Below are 13,991 nucleotides of genomic sequence, written 5' to 3'. Positions count from 1 at the left end.
GAAACAACTAAAGCAAGGATAACACTGAGACTGTTTTTAGGCACAGCCCTTGAATATACTAAATGCTTAAAAATGCTAACTTCTATCACTAGTTTTTGTATAATTATTTTATTCTGCACTTCGAGTCTACCATTTTAGAGGACAATATGTGGTATCTCCTAAAATCTTTCCTTTCAAAGGAAGCAGCCTATCAGCTTTAGTCTATCCTTTTGTTTTGTTTTGTTCTGTTTTGTTTTGACCCTAAGTCCTAAGGGTTCTCTTTGGTGGACCATAACCATGAATTTACTGTCTGTAGCTGGCTCTTTTCCTCCAATAAATTTTTTTTAATGTGTTTTTATTTGTTTTGACATTCATTGAAAATAATCTTGCAAGTTGTTTTGGGGCAAAACATTTAATTACCAGATGATACTCAATCTTTTGGGTATTTTGAGGGGTTTTCTGTCATCTCACTCTGCCTGTCTTTCCATGTTTTGAAAGATAATTTTTAACAGGTGACAGTTTATGGCATTTGACTGGTAGTATTTACTGCTTGTACATGAAGCTCCTCAAAAGAGCAAAATTTTAAAGCTGTATTATCTCAAAATTGATAGAGCTAGTTGAACTTTAAACAACAAAAATATGTACCTTTTTTCTTACAATATTATTGTTTTCCTATATTATACATGCCTATAATTTTAATCCACAACATGCATTTTTTCCCTGGGCTTGTAGTAAGGGACTTGATAAACAATTACTAGGATTCTTTTGTTATTGACTTTCTCTATTTTAATTTAAAATGATTTCCCAACTAATACCCACATATTGCTGCCATATGTCTTTTTCTCTAATATTTAACTATTTCTTTTGTTTCCTCACTCTCATGAGGGTACTAAAGGTAATGTTATTGTGATGATTATTACTTTGGAGCTCACTCACAGTAATCTCTTTTACTACTTCCTATGCACTAAAATACACAAAATGCAATAGATGGATGTTTCCGTCTTGAGAAGTTTTAACTACTTTTTCCAGGAAATAGATCCCAGTCCTCTCTAAACTTTCCAGTGCTAAATCATATACTTATCAATTTATTCGGGGGTAATTAAAATCACTGATCTCTTTGTGTTTTTGTCTGAAATGTGGTTTAACAATTTTACCTCAGATTCAGTAGAATTAATCCTGTTTTTCCCAAAGCTGGTGAAATCAAATCATCTGTGAGCTTTTTAGAAATGCAAAATACCCCTATTATACTGACTGAGACTCTTGAGTCCTCAAGTAATTCTGGTATACAACATGTTTAAAAACAACTTGTTTAATGTATAAATTAGTTCACCTTTTTAATTATTCACTCAATACCATTTTAACCTCTTAGTATATAAAAGGAGATATAGTGTACAGTCAGAAAAAGCAGATTAATATAACAACATACAAATAAATAACCACATAACAAGCCACCATAACAAATAAAATGAGAGTTCCAAGGGGGGAATATTCTGGGGGGCATAAAGATGAGAAGGCTTTGTTGGGTTGGTGAAGTTCTAATGGGTAGCCACCTGATGAAAAGTTCCTCCAGACAGAGGAAATTTACGGAAGCCGCAAAACAAAAGCCATCTTGAAAATGGCTGAGACAAAACCCACGTAGAGAATGTTCTGAACTTAAGCCTAAGGAGTATTTTTATATTTTTATTATATGACTGTGAAAATAAAACCCCAAGAAATTCCCTTTTCTAATATGACTTTTGCCCTGAAGATGTTTCTGATACTTCTCAACACAGAACTACATTTCCCTGGACTTCTGTTGTCTGTCCTCCCTAAAGTGCTTGCAGGTTATAATTACCACATTCTTCTGATTATCCTCTTGTCTTCAATTATTTCTGCCAATTTTACCAAAGCCCTGATTACTAAATCATTCATTTTACTTCCTTCATTATTTAGTTATCTAGCTTTGGTATAGACAAATGTGTGCAACATTCCTTGGACTAATTGAGCCTCATAATATCTTGATAGTGGACTGTGATGGAGATGGTCAGCTGGGAGATCCTGGCTCCTTCCCAAGGTATAGAATTATGACTGTCCAACCCCACTGGCACCCAAGGGAATCATGTGACACTTCCAGACCTGTCTTATAAAAGGCTCTCATGTGAGCTTCATTCTCTCTTTTCCCTCATTTCCCTGCTGGATTTCCATATTCTGGATGACTAAGCCACTTGCCACAAGATGATGGAGCCTCTCTCAGCCTGGGTTCCCGAAGGACTTCATAAAACAGGCCTCCTTCCATATCCTCCTCAGCCAAAAATTGGATCCAGAGATAATACAAACAAGATTGAGATTTTATGGTTAGCTATTACAAAAACTAGCATTACCATAACTTGTACAAGAATCCAGTATTTTTTAAATGAGTGAATTAAAGGATAGGATTTTCAGTTAATATAGGCACAGGTTTTATCTTCACTCATATCTATGTAATATTTCTGTATTTTTTAGGTGGTCACAACTCTTTTCTGTGAGCATGGGTCATATAGATCTGTCAGGTTCCAAGAACAGAAAAAAATGTATACCTGGTGGCAATCAGGAGGATAACTAACAATAGTGTATTTTTTTTTATTTCGATACCACTGAATGCTTCTCCTATTCATCAGTTGAAGGAAATCTTAATACAAATAACCCTACATTGTTCAACAGTTTTATTTTAATTTTACTTCTTTGTATAGCTAGGACTTAGGAATCTAATTCATTATTAGAAGTCAAGTAATCAAATGTTAAGAGTCTAAATTATCCCTAAAGGGACAGAGAGATCTGGATTTTATAGGTTACAAGGATTTAGTAGCAGAACTAGGACTCAGAATTTGTATTTCCAGATTCCCAAGTTCGTACAGTTTTCACTATTCCATTTTGGTTATCTGCTTCAAGAAAAACAAAGCAGAGAGAAGTTTTCCTTTCCAAACACTAATGTCTGCATTTTGTATTGGGTTCCAAATTTCTTTTAAAACTATGGCCCAGTGTAACTTTATTTTCCTCTGATGAGAGTCAAAGAAAAGATGAGTTTACAATCTGAAGAGAAAGAATAGATGGTGTCTCTGATTTAGCAATTCACATCTCTGCTCTGGTGCAACAGGTTACCCAGGAGAATGGTAGACTGATGTAGAATCAAATCAGTAAGTGTATGGAGTAGATATAAAGGTCTTTTGAGCTGGATTGCTATGCAATGAATCCAAGGTACTGATATTGGGTATTTAAAATGGGAACATAAAGAATACTAAGATGTTGGACATGCATTCAGGGGGAAGAAAAGGAAGCTTAAAGGATATATATTTTGACTCAGTATTAAAGAAGAACTTTCTAGGGGCGCCTGGGTGGCTCAGTCATTAAGCGTCTGCCTTTGGCTCAGGTCATGATCCCGGGGTCCTGGGATCGAGCCCCACATTGGGCTCCCTGCTCAGCGGGAAGCCTGCTTCTCCATCTCCCACTCCCCCTTCTTGTGTTCCCTCTCTCGCTGTATCTCTCACTGTCAAATAAATAAAATCCTTAAAAAATAAAAAAAAATAAAAAAAAATATAAGAAGAACTTTCTAGCTGTCAAAGCTATCAAGAGATAGAATATCTGATTTTCTTCCTGAGATAGTGGAAGAAATCATTGACTGTGACCTCTTGGTCAGGGTATGGGGTAGAGGTGATTTAAATGGTACATGAGGGATCAGACTCAGTGACATTTTTTCCCACAATTATCTTTACAGACCCTTTCTAGCTTGAGATTCTGAGATATACATGTAAAGTTTGCCATTTAATGCTATAAACTACTGATGATACATTATTGGTCAGATTTTCTTCTTTTTCTTAACGTATCATCTTCTCTCTAATAATACATGCTTTTTCAAAGAATTTGAAAATTCAAAAAAAAGTTTGGAAAAAGGTAAAAATTGTACTGCAGTTTCACCATCTATATAATCAGGTTTCCTTTGTGCAAATACAGAATAGACTCCAGTTAGTTTATAGAGAAAAAGAATTCATCTGCAAACATGAAGGAGGGCTGACTTTTCTATCAGACATAATGGGCACAGTGCCAATGACCTTCAGGGCTTTTAGGGGGCCAAATGTTTTAATTTCTTTTAAAAACTGAAGAAAAAAAGAAATTTTACTTTGAAAAAATTTTACTACATAAAATTATAATCTTTATAGCAAGGTAGTCGTAAGTTATAATTATATAATATATATAAGCTATATATAAGTCATTAGCTATAATTACATATACACACACTTACCTGTGTGTGTGTGTGTGCGCACGCATGCTCCTGCGCATGCACGCACAAAAAAAGAAGGACTGATGAAGGCAAAAGTGTGTAGGGGCCATTAAAGCCTTGGGGCTCCTGGGTGGCTTAGCTGGTTAAACCTCTGACTCTTGGTTTCGGCTCATGTCATGATCTCAGGGTCATGAGATAGAGCCCCGCATGGGGCTTCTGTGCTCAGTGCGAAGTCTGCTTAAGATTCTCTCCCTCTGCCCTTCCCACCCTCAAATAAATAAAGAAAATCTTTTAAAAAAAAAAAAAGTCTTAATGAACAGAGGCTCAGGCTTGAGGGTTCCTGCTCAGGAACTCTGAGGCCAGCCAAACAAATGAGCACCACTCCAGAACAAACCTCCAGTTACTGCCTCTGGCATAGCCTCCCTCACTCACAGAGCTGATGGGAGCCTGGGGCTAGATCCTCTGGCCCCACTGCCTCGGAGAGCAGAAAGGTCAGGTCTCAGAATGGATCTCCAGGTTCTGTGGATCATGTGCTTCTGAATTCAAGCTTTGTACAACAGTATCTTATCAGCAAAGCCTAGGTCACACGCTTCCACCCTAGCTTATACCACTTTAGGGATAATTTAGACGTGTAAGGAATACTGGCATCCATCCTGGTGATGTATAAACTTTTAAGGTGGGGCATTTCCCAAATACAGGAGATGTGTTCCAAAGGTTCTGAACAGCCAAATTCACCGTGCAAAAACTCCTGCCAACACATTGATATGTTAGCATCTAGACTTTCCGATAGGCATAAGTTTTGTTTTTACTTAATAGTTCAAATGAAAGCTATAGCTTCAATTACTAAATACTTATTGTATGGTTGATACTGTTAACACTATTTGAATTATCTAATTTGATTTTTAATTAGAAATAACAGCACTTTGAGATAGGCACTATTGTTACTTTTCCATTTTGTAAATGAGGAACTGCAGCTTAAAGAGGCTAAGTAACTTGTTGATAGAGATAGTTAAGGATTAGGGAAAATGGAATTTTATGCTTAGTGTTACCTGCTACAATACACCTGTTATGTACAAAACATACAACTGTAAATCCTGCTTTTTACATTTAACATTTTGGTATAAGCCTCCTTAAGCCTGAATTTTAAACTTCTTTTTAAAGGTTATATAATATCCCAACAAATTAATACTACACAACATTTTTGAAGACTTCTCTTTCTGAATATTTAGGCTGTTTGTACATTTTTCCTTTTGAGTCATATTGTAGTAATTCTTTGTATATACATTTTTTTTCTTTATTTAGGATTACTTCCTTGGAATAGAAACACATATTTAGAACTACTAGATCAAATAGTCTGAGAGCATTTTTTGAGAAGCTGGCACCACACTTTTATTTACTTTAATGATGAAGAAACAGGCTCATTAATTCTTCTGTTCAACATTTATTACATTTATTGTATGTCTTCTAAGTACTTGGCATGGTACCTGTAATACCATGATGAATATTTGATAGTCACTTATTAAAAGGGTATTACAATTTACTGGTGTTAAAATAGGGTGTGCCCTAAATGAGCATCTTGTGTTAATTATATATGTTGAGAATGCTTCCTAGATTTTCTGGGACAGGCTGGGAATACCTCTGGAGCTCTTAGGAGTTGAAAAGTGCATTCAAAGAAATTTCAAAATGGCACTAAGCATGAAAGTTTTTTCTCCTTTGCCGATTTGTTAGATGAAATATTGTCAACCATTGTTTTAATGGTTATTTCCTCGAGCATTAATGAGGTTGAACATTTTTCCATATGTTCATTAATGACTTGTTTCTTCATTGTGAAGTATTCTTTGATGTTTTGGTATTCAGTATATATATAAAATAAATTTTGGTGCATTGCAACTGTTGCAAATAATTTTGGATCTGCTTTGCTTTTTGTTTTTTGTTTTGTTTTGTTTTTTAATGTAGGGAAGTTTTTTACATAGTTCAATCTACCAGGCATTTCTTTCTAACTTCTTTTAGCACTTACAAGCTTCAGAAGTACAATTGACTTCTTCAAAAAGGCATATATTCAGTTCCATTTTTATTTTTTTATGTTGCATTTTATTTGTATTTAATTCCATGATACATCTGGAATTTATATCTCTGTCTAATGGCACATACTTGATTTTATTCCAAAAAGTTAGGCAATTATCTCAATATTACGAAAAAAAAATCCTTTCTTCCTCATTAATTTTTGATGTTTTTATCATACACTGAATTTAGGTTTCCATCACATATGCATCCATAGAGTCCTATGCCCATTTGTCTCAATTTCTACCATAATGAAAACAGTTACTAATTTTTCTCCATCAAACTTTCTGAGGGCAGGAATTGTGTTGTCCCTTTAAGGGACATATTGCTTGGTATATGACAGGCATTAAATATTTGTTGAATGAAGACATAAAATAGGATGCTTCTGGAATTACCTATATTTTCACACTAATTTGTACATAATTTCTAAGCCAGTTCTGCTTGTGTTAAATGTGTCACAACAATGTATTTTATCAGTAGAGCAAAACTTCCCTTTAATATTCAAGTTCAGAATTTTTGTTATGATCCATAGCTCTTTCTTCAAATGAACTTTAGAAAGTTTTAACAGGTTCCAAAATTACTCCCGTTAGAATTTTGATTGGAATTATGCTAAAAATATAAATTAATTTGGGAATAAGTGATATTTATCTTGTAAATACTTTCCTATTCATGCTTTTGTTATAGTTCCTTATTTCTCTTTACAGCTTTTTATAATTTTCTTTACCTAATTATTCAAAGTAGCTTATTGATTTTACTGTTACTGCTATAGTGGTTCAAGATTACTGATGCTATCAGGAGTTGCATTCATTTATTTTTTTTTATTTTTTTATTTTTTTAAAGATTTTATTTATTTGACAGAGAGAGACACAGCGAGAGAGGGAACACAAGCAGCGAGAGTGGGAGAGGGAGAAGCGGGCTTCCCGCTGAGCAGGGGGCCTGATGTGGGGCTCGATCCCAGGAGCCTGGGATCATGACCTGAGCCGAAGGCAGACGCTTAATGACTGAGCCACCCAGGCGCCCCAGTTGCATTCATTTATTTTGAAAACTTTACTTTCCGTTTATTGCTATTATATGGAAAGTTATTGTTACAAATTTACCTTGCATCCTGAGACTTTTCTTGAATCATTTTATTAATTTTAATAGAATTTTTTGTAGTTTTTTAGTTAATGTGAAGATCATGTTGAGAATAATCTCATTGGCAGCTAAATTTTACTTTGCCCTTACAATGAGGGATGGGAATTGGGGAACTAAAGTAAGATTTTGAAAACTTGCTTTTGGAGGTAGAATTAAATTTCACATCTATTCTAGAGACTGTTAATTATTTTAGATTCTAATAGCTATATGTATATCATATGTGAGGCAAGCTTTTTTTTTTTTAGATGTTTTTGAGATTTAATATCAGAGCAGTGCATAGTTATATTGTAATCTGGAAGACTCACTTTTGGACAGAACAATGGATTGAAAATTTTCTCAAATGTTTGATTGTCTGCATTGGTACTAATTAGTAGTTATATTCTACATATATTTAGATATTTGGACTATTAGTTTCTATTGATACTACAAGCCAACGCACATAAAGCTAGAAAAACAAAAAAAGGCAAGACAATTTAAAGGGTTGAATTTCTGGATCAACAAAATCAGTAGGTTATATGTTGTACATGTCTATATTGATTTAATGAAACCTGGTAGTAATCTCCTTTTTTACTCCCCACAAAAAGAAATCACCAGGTCCACTTTTCCTCTTGAATATCTATGAAATCTACCCCTCCCTATCCTTACCACCACTGCTTTAAATTAGGTCTTGGTCATCTCTTGCTAAAGCTTTGTAATAGCCCCCAAATTAATCTCTCTAATGTCTTACTCCTCCAGGCTATATTTCTCACAGCTACTCACTATTCTGTCTAAAAGACAAACTTGATCATCTTATTTCCTTGCATAAAATCTTTATAGTTTCGGGGTGCCTAGTTGGCTCAGTCATTTAAGCAGCCGACTCTCGATTTTGTCTCACTTGATCTCGGGGTCACGGGAAGTCTGTTTGGGATTCTCCCCCTCTCCCTCTGCCCCTCCCCACCCCATGCTCACTCATTCTCTCTCTAAAATGAGTCAATAATCTTTAAGAAAAAAGATTATAGTTTCAACATCTCCTGGAAAGCAAGGTCTAATCCTTAACATGGCATACGAGGCCTTCCCAAAAAGGCAGCCTGGGCTAGTGGTTATGAGAATGAGTCCTAGAACCAGACTGCTTGGGTTTGAAGACAGGTTCTGCTCCTATTAGCTGTGTGGCCTTAACTAAATATTTACAACAGCCTACAAAATGGGTAGCTTTTATTAATATTATATCGGTTCTCCTTTACTTCCTGTACTTACTTTCTGACTGCTTTGCAGTTACCCAAGGGCATTTTGCAGTTTTGTTTCTCTGTTTGTTTTTAACTGCTGGATCTTTCAGGGGATGAATGTGTGTTTTCAGAACTGATGAGGACCTTCATATCATACAATTTCCTGACAGACACAGCGTGCTCTCTCCCTGATCTTTTCTAAACTCCATTCTACTCAGCTCCTGCCTTTGGCATAATATCCCCAATCCTCTCACTGATGGGGGATCTTGACCTGGACTCACCCAGACTGTCTGGGAACAACAACAAGGCACCTCAAGCCCAGCTTTCTTTCATGGGGCAACATGGAAAAGGCAAATAGCTAGCTTTGAATTTAGCTATATGGCCGTCACACCAGGACACTGGGGTAGAAGGAGACAGGATGTGAAGGATGAAAGTATCATTCAGGGCCACAAAGGGAATGGATAGAGGAACCAAAGAAGGCACCAATCTCGATAGCATAAGGTGGAGCCCAATAAAGACTATTCCAATTTTTGTAAAGATTTTATTTATTTGACAGAGTGGGAGAGAGCACAAGCAGGGGGAGGGGCAGAGGGAGAAGCAGTCTCCCCACTGTGCAGGGAGCCTGATGAGGGACTCGATCCTAGGACCCCGGGATCATGACCTGAGCCAAAGGCAGATGCTTAACCGACTGAGCCACCCAGGCATCCCTATTCCAATTTTCTTTTAATACTCCATATTTTAATTCTAGTCAGTAATGTTCAATTCAGCTTAACATCCAGAAATTGTTCAAAATAGAATTTTACATTTTCAACTTAAAAACAAACTTTTATGACCTAATTAAGGTATAATGATCTACTCGATCATGTATTGTGAAGGTGATGATAAGTGTTAAATAAGGCTTTTGATTGGCATTAACTCTGTGGGGTGTTTATTTAAAGTGACCATACACTTTGGTGGGTTTGGGTAAATATTGGTTCTTGCTACATGGTGAGAACTGACAAGGGATAACACCATAATGGAGACAAAACCAGGCTGAAAGACTCAGGCTCACATAACACAGTTGGTCCTTCTGCATCAGAAACTTTTATTCTTTGGACTTGCACAATTATCTGGTTTACATTTGATATATTTCATCGTCACTGTGTGAGGTGTTGCCCTTGCTGTGTATGCTCTACTTGTATTTTTTAAAGTTATTTCAAGGGATTGTTTGGACACTACAGGTCGTATGAGAGTCTGTTGACCTCTGTACATGCACATTGCAAGGTAGACTCATTACCTTTGCAGATGTAATGACACCTCAAAGTATCAAGAGGTGTGCAGTCTATTTAAGTGATAAGAGCAAGACACTGTCATCCACCGTATGTACAACAGAGTACGATGCTTAGTCTTGGGTGGGTTAAAAGAAAGAGAAGAGAATGGATTACAGTTTTGTTCAAGTATTAGAATAAAGCTACTACCTCATACACCTAATGGCAATGACTAATTACAGCAAGGTACTTTTTGCAAAGTCTACCTGAATAAAGGCTAACTATAGCAAACTTATGACTTTCCTATGTAATTGGTAAATTATTTTTATCTTTTGTGTTTAGAAATCAGTAGATGGTTTTCATTTTCTTTCGTAGCAACTGAATGACTAGCTTCATGCTTTCTCCTATTCTGAAACTATTTTTTCTAGCACTTACCTTAAAAGCAACTCTGGTTCTAGCAAGCTAAAAAAAATTAGAAATCTTAAAAAAATTGTGATAAAGTGTTTTATTTTCCCCAAATTAAGTAATACCTGGTGTGATTTAAAGCTGACTCTGTAGTTTTCAGCCCCCATATTAAAAATCATTTAGAGGGGTGCCTGGGGGCTCAGTTGGATAAGTGTCTGTCTTTGGCTTAGGTCATGATCCCAGGACCCTGGGATGGAGCCCCGCATCAGGCTCTCCGCTAGGCAGGGTAGTCTGCTTCTCCCTCTCCCTCTGCCCCTGCTTGTGTTCTCTCTCTCATTCACTCTCTTTCTCAAATAAATAAGTATAATCTTTAAAAAAATTTAAAAAAAGATAAAAACCATTTAGAATGGTGAGAGATATATGAGAATGTAAGTGAGAAAATCTTGTGTCACATCTGCATTATTTACAAGGCTGGAGGAAAGTTTGTTTTGAATAAAGTATAATGGTTAAAGGACAATTTTAACAATAAAAGTTATTGTTATTGCTCTCTTTTTGGCAGATAAAATGAAATCTTGGTAATTAATAATAAGTTTATAATTTGAAAATTATTCCTGATAATAAAATAAGAAAAAGAACCAAGTGGCATTTTTTGGTATACTTACTGAATGACAGATAACTATAAATATTTAGATAAAGAACATGAAATAATTGGTAAAATATATAAAATGCCCAGTCTCTGGAACCAGAGCATTAGGTTCAAATTTAAATACTGACACTTAAACTAGTCATGGGACTTTGATTGAGTTGCCTCACCTTTCTTTGCCAATTTCTCTGTCCATGAAAGGTGGGTCATAATAGTACCTACCTTACAGGGTGTTATGTGGGGGGCTGGAGGGGGAGTCCCCAAGACCACCTTCAGGCTTGATGATTTCCTAGAACTCCCAGGATTCAGAAAAGCCATTACACTCCTAGTCATGATTTATTACAGTGAAAGGAAACAGATTATGATTAGCAAAAGGGAGGCAAAGTCCCTCTGCCAACTTCCAGGTGCTCCTTCCCAGTGGAATCCCATGGGGATGAGCTTCATTCTCCCAGAAACAATGTGTGACAATTTGTGTGAAGTGTGGTCCACCAGGGAAGAAGCTCAGCCGAGTTTTGGTCTCTCAAGTTTTAGTGGGGGGGTCAGTCACTAAGCATGCAGCACCCGAAGATTAACCTCAGCTACTCAGGCTTTAGCCTCCCCCTTCCCCAAGCAAAAACAGGTGTTCACCATAAATGGATCTGGTCAAACTGAAAGAGCATAGGCCAAGGCACAGGCTACGTACGAAAACTCTCTTATCAGGCAGACTATTTCAAGAGCTCAGAGGTTATTTTCCAGGAACTGGCCAAAGGCAGGCCTTCCACTGGAATGCGCAGGGTTAACCCTTGCCTAACCAGTGGTGATGAGGAATAAACGAGTTAATCCCTGTAGAGGAATATAAACAAGAAATAGCTATGTCCCAGGATTTTGTGATGGTAAGCCCTCAGGTTTAGAATGATGGGCATTACGAACCTATGAAATATTTTAGCTAGGTCTGAATTAGTAAGAGAAGTTCCCAGTGAAACACCACATTCTAACATTTTGTCCTTTGTCCTTTACAGAGCTCTGAAATCAGCAAAGCAATAATCAAAGAGCAGAGCTATTTGAGGACTACAACAGTAAAGCAGGTACAAGAATGATTCTCAGTAATTAACACATAATACTCATTTAGATTGATGAATAATTCAATCTTATAGTCATTATTAAAAAAATATTTTACAAAAATGCTAATTCGGTGTCTTAGAAGATGTGTGACTATATTTTATAGATGGCTGATCATATCCTAAAGAGGAATTGATTTCTTTGTATACACTAAATTAATTTTGAGAGTTTCAGGTAGGCCAGGCCTAGATAGAAATGTGAAGGAATTAAATAATAATAATAATATTTTTTATTAAATCAACACATATTCATTAAAGGCCTATTATATGGCAAACACTCATCTGTGAGGTAATTGGTGATTTTATAGAATTGAACAAAACAGCATGGCCCATTGCTGCCCTTAAGGTGCTTACAGTCTTGTGGAGGTGACATGAAATAAATAAACAGATATCAACATATGAAAAAAAACTGTGATAAGTGCAATGAAGAGAAATAGCAGTTTGCGGGAGAAAGTGTTGGGAGACAAGGAAGGAATCTATTGTGGACTGGCTAAACAGAGGGTATTTCTCTGGAAAGTAACATTTAAACTAAGAGTTAAAGTATGAGGCAAAGAGTCCCAGGAAGATGGAATAGCAGTGAATAAAGAAAATAATTAATAAAAGGATAATAAAGTGGCTATAGCAAAGTCACAAATGTAGAGAAAGATATAAGATCAAGATGGGTTGATAATTGGATGAAAAATAATATGGGAACTGGCCCAGTCCCATGGGACCTTACTGGCCATGGTAAGGGGCCTTTGGACCAGGTCTGCTGGGCTACTTTCTGCGCTTGGCATTTCTGTGAATTGTCACTTAGTCTTCTCTCCTGACCCCCCTGAGTAGAGATGCTTTCAGATCTACCACCTGATCCTACCTTCCTGCATCTGCCAAAGCACTGTGGAAATGTCTTAGGATTGTACAAAGAGATTCTCAATGTGTTCACTCTTTTGAATACTAGTTCCATGACATGTACCACATAAAAATGGTTTTGGGTCAAGAGATTTTGAAATTTTCTGAATACTGTAACACTTGCAGGAGCTTTAATATTAGAGGTTTTGAGAACCTATAATAAATAGTAAGCAACCAAACATATATGTTTATGTCTATATGTATGTGTATGTGTACCGTTATTTAACCTGGTATTTCCCAAAGCTATTTTTCAGGATTGCTTTAGAAAATGTTTCCAAAGGTTCTTTCTTGGAAATATGTATTTTAAGAGGTTCCTTATACTTCTGAGGCTGGTCTGCTTTTAGGTAATTTGACCTATTCAGTGGCTATGCACATTAAATGATATTAGATAATTTACTGATTTACTAGAATCTAGATAATTCAAGCTAGGAAAAAAAATCTGTTTGCTTCAGTGGTTTAGCTTTTTCAGGCAGAAGATTTTTCTTGACCTGAATTATATGGTTAATTGCTTCAAATCCTGATTATACTTTTCATGTGAAAATAATATGGAGTAAGGGCTCACTAAATAAGTCTCATTATCAGTATTAGTAATATTTGTTCTCTTAAATCGTGCAAAAGAAAACCATAAAAAAAGGTTTGCATCTCAGCTGCTCTGAACCTTATTCCTTTCCATTGAAAATATCTTATTCTCCTTGATTTGTAAAATTCACATAATTTAAAAAAGTCTTAAAATGAGGAAAATGACTTAGGGTAGTGCCTACTTTAGCATTTAAGAATGATTTGATTTTGTATAAAATGTGGAGACTTTGTATTTATAGCAATAAAATTTCAAGGAGCCAGAATATTAGTGTTAACTTACACTTATTCCAGAAGAGAGGTGCTGAGAAGCATCTGTGTTGGAAAGGGCATTGACTTTTTTATATCAATTCAGCATTTCTCAATTCAGTTAACTATTCTTAAGACAATAAGAAAAACACATGTAGAATTCCCTGGGATTTCATAACTTAGAAACAAAAAGCCTTGTTTCATCCCCAGAAAGACAAGAGACAGCTGTCCTTTAATTACTACTCTTGCAATTTGCTTTCTACTAGAGATGCCTCA

The 13,991-nt window shown here is 36.0% G+C and overlaps 1 protein-coding gene across 7 annotated transcripts in view; it reads left to right on the top strand.

The window, feature by feature from the left end:
- Window positions 1-13,991, top strand: part of INPP4B (inositol polyphosphate-4-phosphatase type II B) — a 797,414-nt gene that overhangs the window by 368,876 nt on the left and 414,547 nt on the right. For 6 of the 7 annotated variants that reach the window (XM_032412907.1, XM_032412906.1, XM_032412902.1 and 3 more), the window contains one exon: window positions 11,904-11,969. The exons of the other annotated variant lie outside the window; for it this stretch is intronic. The gene's annotated coding sequence lies outside the window, so the exon portion shown is untranslated. The remainder of the gene's footprint in view (window positions 1-11,903; window positions 11,970-13,991) is intronic. 7 annotated transcript variants of the gene reach the window in all.

Source organism: Phoca vitulina, unplaced genomic scaffold (assembly GCF_004348235.1).
Source record: "Phoca vitulina isolate PV1807 unplaced genomic scaffold, GSC_HSeal_1.0 scaffold14, whole genome shotgun sequence".
Taxonomy (NCBI): Eukaryota; Metazoa; Chordata; class Mammalia; order Carnivora; family Phocidae; genus Phoca; species Phoca vitulina.
Note: the sequence above shows the minus strand (reverse complement) of the source record. Positions and strands in the feature narration are given on the sequence as shown.